The following is an 8,254-nucleotide window of genomic DNA, read 5'->3' as shown; positions in this document are numbered from 1 at the left end:
CCTGCTGTATGCTGCCACGTGTCATGAATCTAGTGGCACATTTGTCGCAACGATGTTAGTTTATTTCACAGTAGATGCTGCCACGTGTCTGTAACATCCCAACTTTTGCAACCTTGTTTAGTTGTCCAAAGTGCAAAAATCAGGGGGAACAAAAACTTTTTAAGTTTTGCTTGTATTGGTATGTTTTTTATTTAACTGCTTATCTAACTTTGTTTGACGAGTGATGGTTGTTGAATAGTGCTAAGTGAAGTATCCCAAACCACATCATCAAGTCTCAAGAAAACCCTTAAGCTATGGCCGCTCTTGTATTACCTTAATCTTCACTCTTCAAAAGTATTTGAACCCCTTTATGAAAACAAAACAAAAAACTTCTTTGCTTTGTCTTTTGACTCAAAATTATATTTCTTATGATCTTTCCAAAACTCCTTCCTTTTGAGTGGATATGATCACCTTAGATCATAGTATCACAAAAATAGTTTTCTAAAATTATTATTGACACAAAGTATTTGCCAAACGGCCTACCCCTATTTTGTGTGACTAAAAAAAAGGGGCTTCTTTTTGCAGTTTTAGTCCCTTAAAATAAAATGGAATGATCCATACTTCATTCTACTTTACGTATGGATCATCCCACCCCTTTAAAACCATCTCTCATCTCAAAGGTTTCAAATGAGTTTATTTATCTATTTTCGAATCAAATAAAGGTCATAGATACCAAAACTAAATTCAAAGGCTATTTGATTTGTGATCAAATATCCATGGCATTGTCTTGCCATCAATAGATCTCCTTGATCCATCATTTAACATCATCACTCCATCTATACACATTCTTGGTAGATAATCATTGTCCAACAAATGTATACTCTCAATTTCCATCCATATCATCCAACCCTCTTCTTCTCTATTTTTTTTGACCTCTAGAATGTTTCTATATTTTGTCAAACTATTTGCAAAGGATTTCCTCAAATAAAGATAGGAAATGGTAGTGAGATGCTTTATCATATCATCTCCTTTCAAAAATATTTTTATATAAAATTATTTTCGTTATTCTATTTTTATTTTAAAACATTGCTTGTTTTGGCACTTACACCTTTTCTTGCATAATTTAAATATGATAAAAACCTACTATGCCTTTTCTTTTCATGTAGAGCTTATTTGAACTCAGAATATTCTCTTGCTCTTTTCAAAAATTTCAAAATCTCTTTCGAGCCCTATCTCAACAAAAATTGGCATATACTCAAATTAGTGGACTAAGCAAATTCAACTTTATTTCTAAATTTGGATGGCACCTCCCCATGATCAGCAAATACACCTCTTTGGACCATTTGACAACTAGCTCATCTTAGATATTAATCCCCGCTTCCCCTTTCTCTTGGACCAATCTCTTCAAAGCATTTTCCTAACTTAAACCTAGACCTTGCATTCATTACAGCCATCAACTAAGTACTCTGCGTGTTCTTTTTGGGAAATGCTCATGCCCATCTAGACATGCTACTAGTGGTGAGCCGGCCATGCAAGTCATCCATGCACCATCTCTTTTCACAACTCTTCCATTCTATTTCTTTTTGAACCCACACCGAAACCACCCCATTAAGATTCTGGTCGACCTGTTTGCCTCAACACCACCTCTTGTCCTCTTGTGCTTGGCAAGAGGGGAGAGCCGGTGATGCCAAATCTTGGCAAGACCATGCCAAGCCTCTCGCCCTCTCTGTAATATTTCTCCGCTAGTGAGCTGCAGCGAACCCTGCTACCCTCCTGCACCCCTACTACCCTGCTTACACCCCTAGCCATTTGCTACAGTACCACCTCCCCTTTGGCTGTTTGTGTTTGGAGAAAAGTAGGCCGCCCTAGCCGCACTCGTGGTCACCGGTTTTCGGCCAGGGGGTCAACAAGCACCACAACTCCCTTGGCTGCGCCATACACTTGTCCCTCCTCTGCTCTTTGCACTTCGCATACTCCCAAGGCAACGCCTCTCCTCTCTGTGTCACGGACGAGCTCGACAAGTAGGTGGTCACCACCCCTGGGAACGTCGATCGCGTTCCAGTAACCCTGCCCTCTCCGGTCACTCCATCTGCACAAGGCTGCGCCATGGAGATGTCCCATCCTTTCTCTCTGTACCCTGCATACTCCCGAGGCCATCCCAGACCCGTAGCTCACTCGCCCGTGCTCGCCGGCCCGGTGGTCACCACGTTGCAGACGCGCATGCGTTCCCAACCTTTCTCCTCTCTCCCTTCTTTTCCATCGACACAGGGCTAAACAACGCCCAATCTGGACCCTAAGTGATACCCTAGCCTCTCCACTAGATCACCTCCCCTCGTTTAGTTTGTATCAAACATGTACGCCCTGGGCAGAACAACACCTCGTCCCGAGCGTCTCAGCACTAACCTCTCCATTCATTCTCTTGGAAGACATTCAACCCACCACTTCGCATGTGACAGCACCGCCTCCTTGCCCAATCGTTTCCGCGCACCTCAACATCATGAGCTCGTGCTTGATCACGGTCCGCACAGTCGCCCTGTCCTTCTTTTTATTCGACCCCGTCGCCTCTCAGACCCTCTACTCTCCATACTACTCCTCCCTCTTCCCTCTATCCCACCATAACACCACCAGGGAGAAGCCCTGCGCATTCCCTCCTCGCTGCCGGAGAAAACCGAGCGGAAGCTCGTCGGCCCATCGCGCGCCATGCCGTGGCCGTGGCTGCCGTCTTTCTCAGCCCCCTTTCTTTCCGTTCTCTGATGCTGATCTCTCTGTAACCTGCATAACTCCACTCTTCTCGTTTGCCAGAAATTTGTGAGGACGTCGTCGCCGGCGAGCTATGTCCGCTGCGCGTCGGTCGTCGTCATCGTCAACCCCGGCCGCGCCTTCGGTCGCGAGCCCGCGTAGCCGGGATGGCCTGGGCGTTCTGCGCCGCCCCTTCACTGCATCCTCTCCCACGCCCCCGGGCCGCCCGTCTTCTCCATCGTCGACACGGACCTCACCTCCGGCCGCGCCAAGTACTGGAAACCCACCTGTGCGCTCGAGGAGGCCGAGCCGAACCTCTCCGTCCATCCTGCGTTGACTACCCGCCTTCTCCAAGTCGCCATCGGTGAGCTCCCCCTTGCTCTGCTCCGTCGGCCACACGCGGCGGCGCTTCCAGTTCATCGTCGACGCGAACGAGCGCGTCGAGCGCCGTCGCAGCGTGCATGCAGGCCCGCCCCATGCATGACCAGCAACCGACCAGACCGCCCTGCCCACGTGCGACACCTTCCGAGCCGCCTCCAGCCTCGCCATCACTCCACGACGCCCGCGGTGAGCTCCTTCTCTCCCGCCCGCCCCGTTCTTGTCGAGTATCGCGGCGGCGGCATAGACGACACCACCGGGATACGTGCATGCATGCACGACCGTGCGGGCGGGCCACGGCCATCCGGTCCATGCTGGGCCGCGCCCCTGCTGCCCACCGCACGCTCGCGTGCCGTCGCCCGGCGGGGCCAGCCCACTACGGGTCCGCCGCCCCAGCCTCTCTGGCCCGTTCCTTTGTTTTATTATTTTGTTCCTGCAAATATTTCCCTGTCAGCACTAGTTTAGGAATAAATTCACCACAAATTCCTCAAGCATCCAAAAATCTATATTTAAAGTTCTGAATGTTCCCAAACAAATTATCAATCACCTACACTTGCATGCATGTGAATTTATGCAGTAGATATTTACTGGTATTTATGTTTCTGAAATGTTGTTGTTCTGTTAGAAAATTAATTGAGGGAGTTTTATGTACCCTTTTTCAGTGAGGTAAATTTTGCTAGAAATTACTTGTCAATAGATTCATTTTGGCATAGGTTGTGAATGCAGGAGCTTCCTGGATTTTGGGTGGTTTAGAAATCCATATCTGGAAAGTAGGTCCTTTCTTGATTTTTAGTTTGAAAAATAAAACTTGTTTTGCACCAAAACAAAGTTCCAGAGTTAGATATCATGTTAGAACACACATGGGTAAGGGGAATTATTTTTTTGAGCATTATTTATTTTCTGAGGTTTTTATAACCAAAACAGAGTACTTTTTAGTATAAAAATTGTGGTAATTATTTTATAGCTCAGAAAAATGTCAAACCAATTTTGGTGGATCAAAGTTTTCAGTACCTATCTGTTGTTATGTTTGTTACTGGCTTGTTATATTCTGATCTTTGTGTGCCTTGAAAGTGGATTGCTCTAGTTTCTGCCTTGTCAAAATATTTAAGAGACTATTTTTGAAAACTTCCAGTGCATGTGAGTTCCACATGTTAATAGCTTCCAGTAGATATGCTGCATGTATTTTTGTGAGCCACATAAAGATTTAGGCCATTTATTTGGTCCCTAAGTCATTTCTGGTTTTATAAAAATCATAACTATGATTTTATAAACCCAAATTTAGTGAATCCAATTTATGTAGCCTTATAATGTCAAGCTTTACTCCCTGTAAATTTACCAAAAATTTTGTGTGCATTATTATGGAGTGGCTTATTAAATTGATGCTAGTGCTTATTTTACCCATAGGAAAATTGGGTTGTTTTTGTTTAAAATGCTTTTTAATGAACCTTGGCACCAGACCCTACTGGTGGTTTCCAAGGGTCATTAGTCACCTTTGTTTGGGAAGGTTATGATTTGTTGCGAGGCAGAACCTTTTTAGTTAATAGGTGTTATATTAAGGCCTTTTCTAGTAACGGTAAAGCTAGTCATTTTATAAATAAAATGACCATCTTGCCATAGGTGTTGTTTGTTTGATGTGATTAGTGCCTCTGATTGAGTGGTTTGCTACTAGTTGTGTGTATGTGTTTGATGCTATGGCTATATGTTGATCGTTCGCCTTTTCTTTGCGACGTTAGAATGCGATCACTATCGGAGAAGAATGAGAGGATCACGGTGAGGATCTCGAAGAGGAAGGAAAAGCAGAGGTTCGTGAAGAACAAGTCCAGGGACAAATAGCCAACCAAGGCAAGCCACCTCTTGATGCATCTCTGATCCTATATATATTCTTGCTCTTGCATTATGACAGGTTTTATAAAGTGCATGTCTTTTATTTATTATGTCGGTGGTTAGTGCCACCCGGACTTTTATTAATCCACCCTTAGGGTGCAGCCCTCGTTGGTACCTACTGATCACACCTCTATTAGTGATATGGTGCTTACCACCTTATCACCCTTGTCGCCTCTTTTCAAAAGAGAAATGGGACTATAGGTCGGGAGCCCTTTTAAAAAAGGTTTGTGAAAAAGTTTTCAAGAAAGGAAATTCTTCGAAAACCTTGGAATGGGGTAGCCCTGCCCAAGTGTGGTTTTACGAAATACAAAAAGGTTTATGAAAGATATTGCTGGAGGCAAAGGGAGATGAAAAGTTGTTTTCAAAAAACCTTGGTGACCATAGTACGAAACCGGACCTAGCCAGTACAACCACATTACCCTTTAGTGGAACGGGGCGTAGCGTAGTAGTTTGTCTCGCCTTAGTTCGGGTCCTGCAAGTGTAGTGGCAGTCCGACCATGGACGCTTCGACCGGGGTTCTTCCCATGAGAAGGGACGCAACCCATTTGCCTGTTTAGGTACGCGGGGTACAACTTATGAGCTCCCATTGAAAGATGCCTAAGTGGTTGGATGGCATTCCGGAGGGTCGGGTGTCGGGGACTTTGCAACTCCTGGGTAAACGGCATCCCGGACTCTGGTGTTGGGAGGTACAACTCATTCGGCATGTCTTAGGCTAAGGCGAGCAAGCGAAAAACTACGATCGGTTATCCGAGTCTCGCGTTTTGACGCTTGGCGAACCAGGGATGATCCCGGCGGATTTATCGGATCTTGTGGGGAAAGTGTACAACCTCTGCAGAGTGTAAATCTATTCGAATGGCCGTGTCCGCGGTTATGGACATGGGAATGGCGGTACGTGGCATTAAAGGAAGGTTTTGGTTTATAAAAGTGTTTTCTCAAAAATGTTTTGGGAAAGGAGTACCAGTGGGACTGGTGGAAAGGTACCTGGGAGGTACGGTGGAAAGTTGGAAAAGTTGTTTTGGCCATATGAGATGGTCGGAAAGGAAAATGGGTCATCCTTACCTATTAGTCTGCAAATACAAAGTTGTTTTCAAAAAGTTTTTCAACAAAGATATAGAGATGTCATATTCTCGAGAGAAACTACCTCTCACTCCTTGTCGCCCTAGTTAGTGCCTGTTCCTTGCTACTGCCAAATTTCATATCCTTTACTTCTCTCTAAGGTGGTTTGCGAGTACAATTCATAATGTACTCATGGCTTTGTCCCTGGCTATTTACTTGGCCAGACTTGGTGGAGTTCGACAGATGAAGAAGGAGTTGACGACGTCTATGCGAGCTAGGCACGTCTTCCTAGTCAGTTGCCTGTAGGGTTATGGCATGACTCGGGCCATGCGAACGCTTTCGTCTGAAGTATTTCCGCTGTGTGATTGTTAAGCTCTTGCCATTGAGGCTCTTATGTAAGTATTGGTCATGTCACCATTGTAATCTTTTTATTCGGTACTGTAATGGATGTTGTATTTGGTACCAGTTCGGTTATGCTTTCACGACACACTGATCATGGGATCGTGAATGTGTATGCATAACGGGTGTTTCGGACAGCTAGACCGGGGCCCCACAGTGTCCTCTACGGGGCAAGCCACCGCATCGCTGAGAATATGCTAGGAGACAAAACAATATCACTCGACCGTAATAATGGCCCAATCATTGGCCTCACACATCGGTCGGGTACAGGGGGACCGCCCGACAAGGGGTAAGTTCGTCACAACGGTCCGGGCCGGCTAGGCTTTGGGCTTGGACCTACCGGTCATGGATCTGTGATGCACTTTCCTAACCGTCAGTCTGGCCATCTGTGACGCGAGATCTGCCACGGTCCTGCAAACTGTCAGGATGAGGCCTCTGTGACGGAGTTTGCACATTCGCTGACGAACTAAAATCGTTATAGACTAGCCAAATGTTACTAGTGAAGCATGGCCGCCTATGGCTTGGTGACGGGTGTGTCGACCCAGCGTGGCGTGCAACTGTGCTCCTAGGAAGCTAGTGGGCTTGCTGTATCTTTCTATGCCGTGGGCTTTGGGGTGAGGGCACATGGCAAAGGGGGCGACAAGACAAAGGGAAGGCGCACGTTAACGTTTAGGCGCACGGCGAAGTGGGCAATGCACGGCAATGCCAGTGCGCACGGCAAAGAAAGATAGTGCACGGAAAAGTCTCCCTGCACACCACAGCTTGCGACACACGGCAAAGTATTTGTCGTGCAGCAAATGCCAGGCGCACGGCAAAGATTGCTTTGCCGTCGATGATGTTGCCTTGCGAATTTTGTCGTACGACGTCGCACGACAAAGCCTTTGCCATGCATATAGGCCCCTTTGCCGTGGAAATTATTGCACGGCAAAGTCGTGCTTTCCCGTAGTGCATGTTAAGCAATTGATGAAAAATTCGTTCGAATCTTAATCTCCGGATAGAATGTTTCTTAGCATCGACTTAGAAATGTCGTAGTTTTAATTTAAATCTAAATTAAACTATGACATTTATTATAGATAGAAGGGAGTAGAGTACTAGAAACAACAAAAACCTAAATCAATTTGTCTAGGTACCGTTGCAACTATTGGATAATTAGGCACAATTTCCATGATTAATTCCAGAATATTAAGCATGACGACAGTAACTACTAATATGTGAAACTCGAACATACTAGATGCATTAATCAACATGAATAGTAGCAGGGCAAACGTTACAACATCCATCGCTAAACAGATCGAGATATGTCGCACGTACCGATCTAGTGGAGGTGGCGGCGTAGCAGATGACGTCGCAGCAGTAATGTTGTTTATGACAACGTTGTTGACGACGGGTCGAAGTAGACGGCGTTGAAGGCGACGGTAGGCAGCACAACTCGACTTGGACGGAAGGCGACCCGTAATGAAGAGCTTGAGCAGTCGCGCAAAGCGCTTCACAAAAACCTAATTCGCCCTCTCCCGTACAGGATCACAAAGGTGAGCGGTTCTGGAGACCTGCTCTCCCGTTCGCCAGCAAGCGGGATGGAGTAGGCTACGATGGCGTCGCACGCAGAGAGAGGTGGAAACCCTAACTAGTGTATTGGATGTGTTTCTGCAGTAGTCGGGCAAGAGATTATATAGGCTCAGGAAACCCTAGGTAACATGGGTCGCGCCCACGTCGCATGAATGTTTCGAGTTGGTTACAGATAGCCCACGATCCGGGAGCGGCCCGAACCGACTAACTGTGACGCGTCCGTCTAGGACTCTGTTTGTTTTCCTGAACTGCA

The 8,254-nt window shown here is 46.3% G+C and overlaps 1 long non-coding RNA gene across 1 annotated transcript; it reads left to right on the top strand.

Annotated features, from left to right (window-relative positions):
* The first annotated feature begins 1,146 nt into the window (after positions 1-1,146).
* On the top strand, positions 1,147-6,583 carry LOC127313612 (uncharacterized). The gene is made up of 3 exons (XR_007859131.2): positions 1,147-3,285; positions 4,830-4,938; positions 6,261-6,583. It is a non-coding gene; the product is annotated as an uncharacterized lncRNA (long non-coding RNA).
* Positions 6,584-8,254: the final 1,671 nt, after the last annotated feature.

This window comes from Lolium perenne, chromosome 7 (assembly GCF_019359855.2).
Source record: "Lolium perenne isolate Kyuss_39 chromosome 7, Kyuss_2.0, whole genome shotgun sequence".
NCBI classification, from domain to species: domain Eukaryota; kingdom Viridiplantae; phylum Streptophyta; class Magnoliopsida; order Poales; family Poaceae; genus Lolium; species Lolium perenne.
The sequence above is the reverse complement of the archived record's forward strand: the minus strand, read 5'-3'. Positions and strand labels throughout refer to the sequence as shown.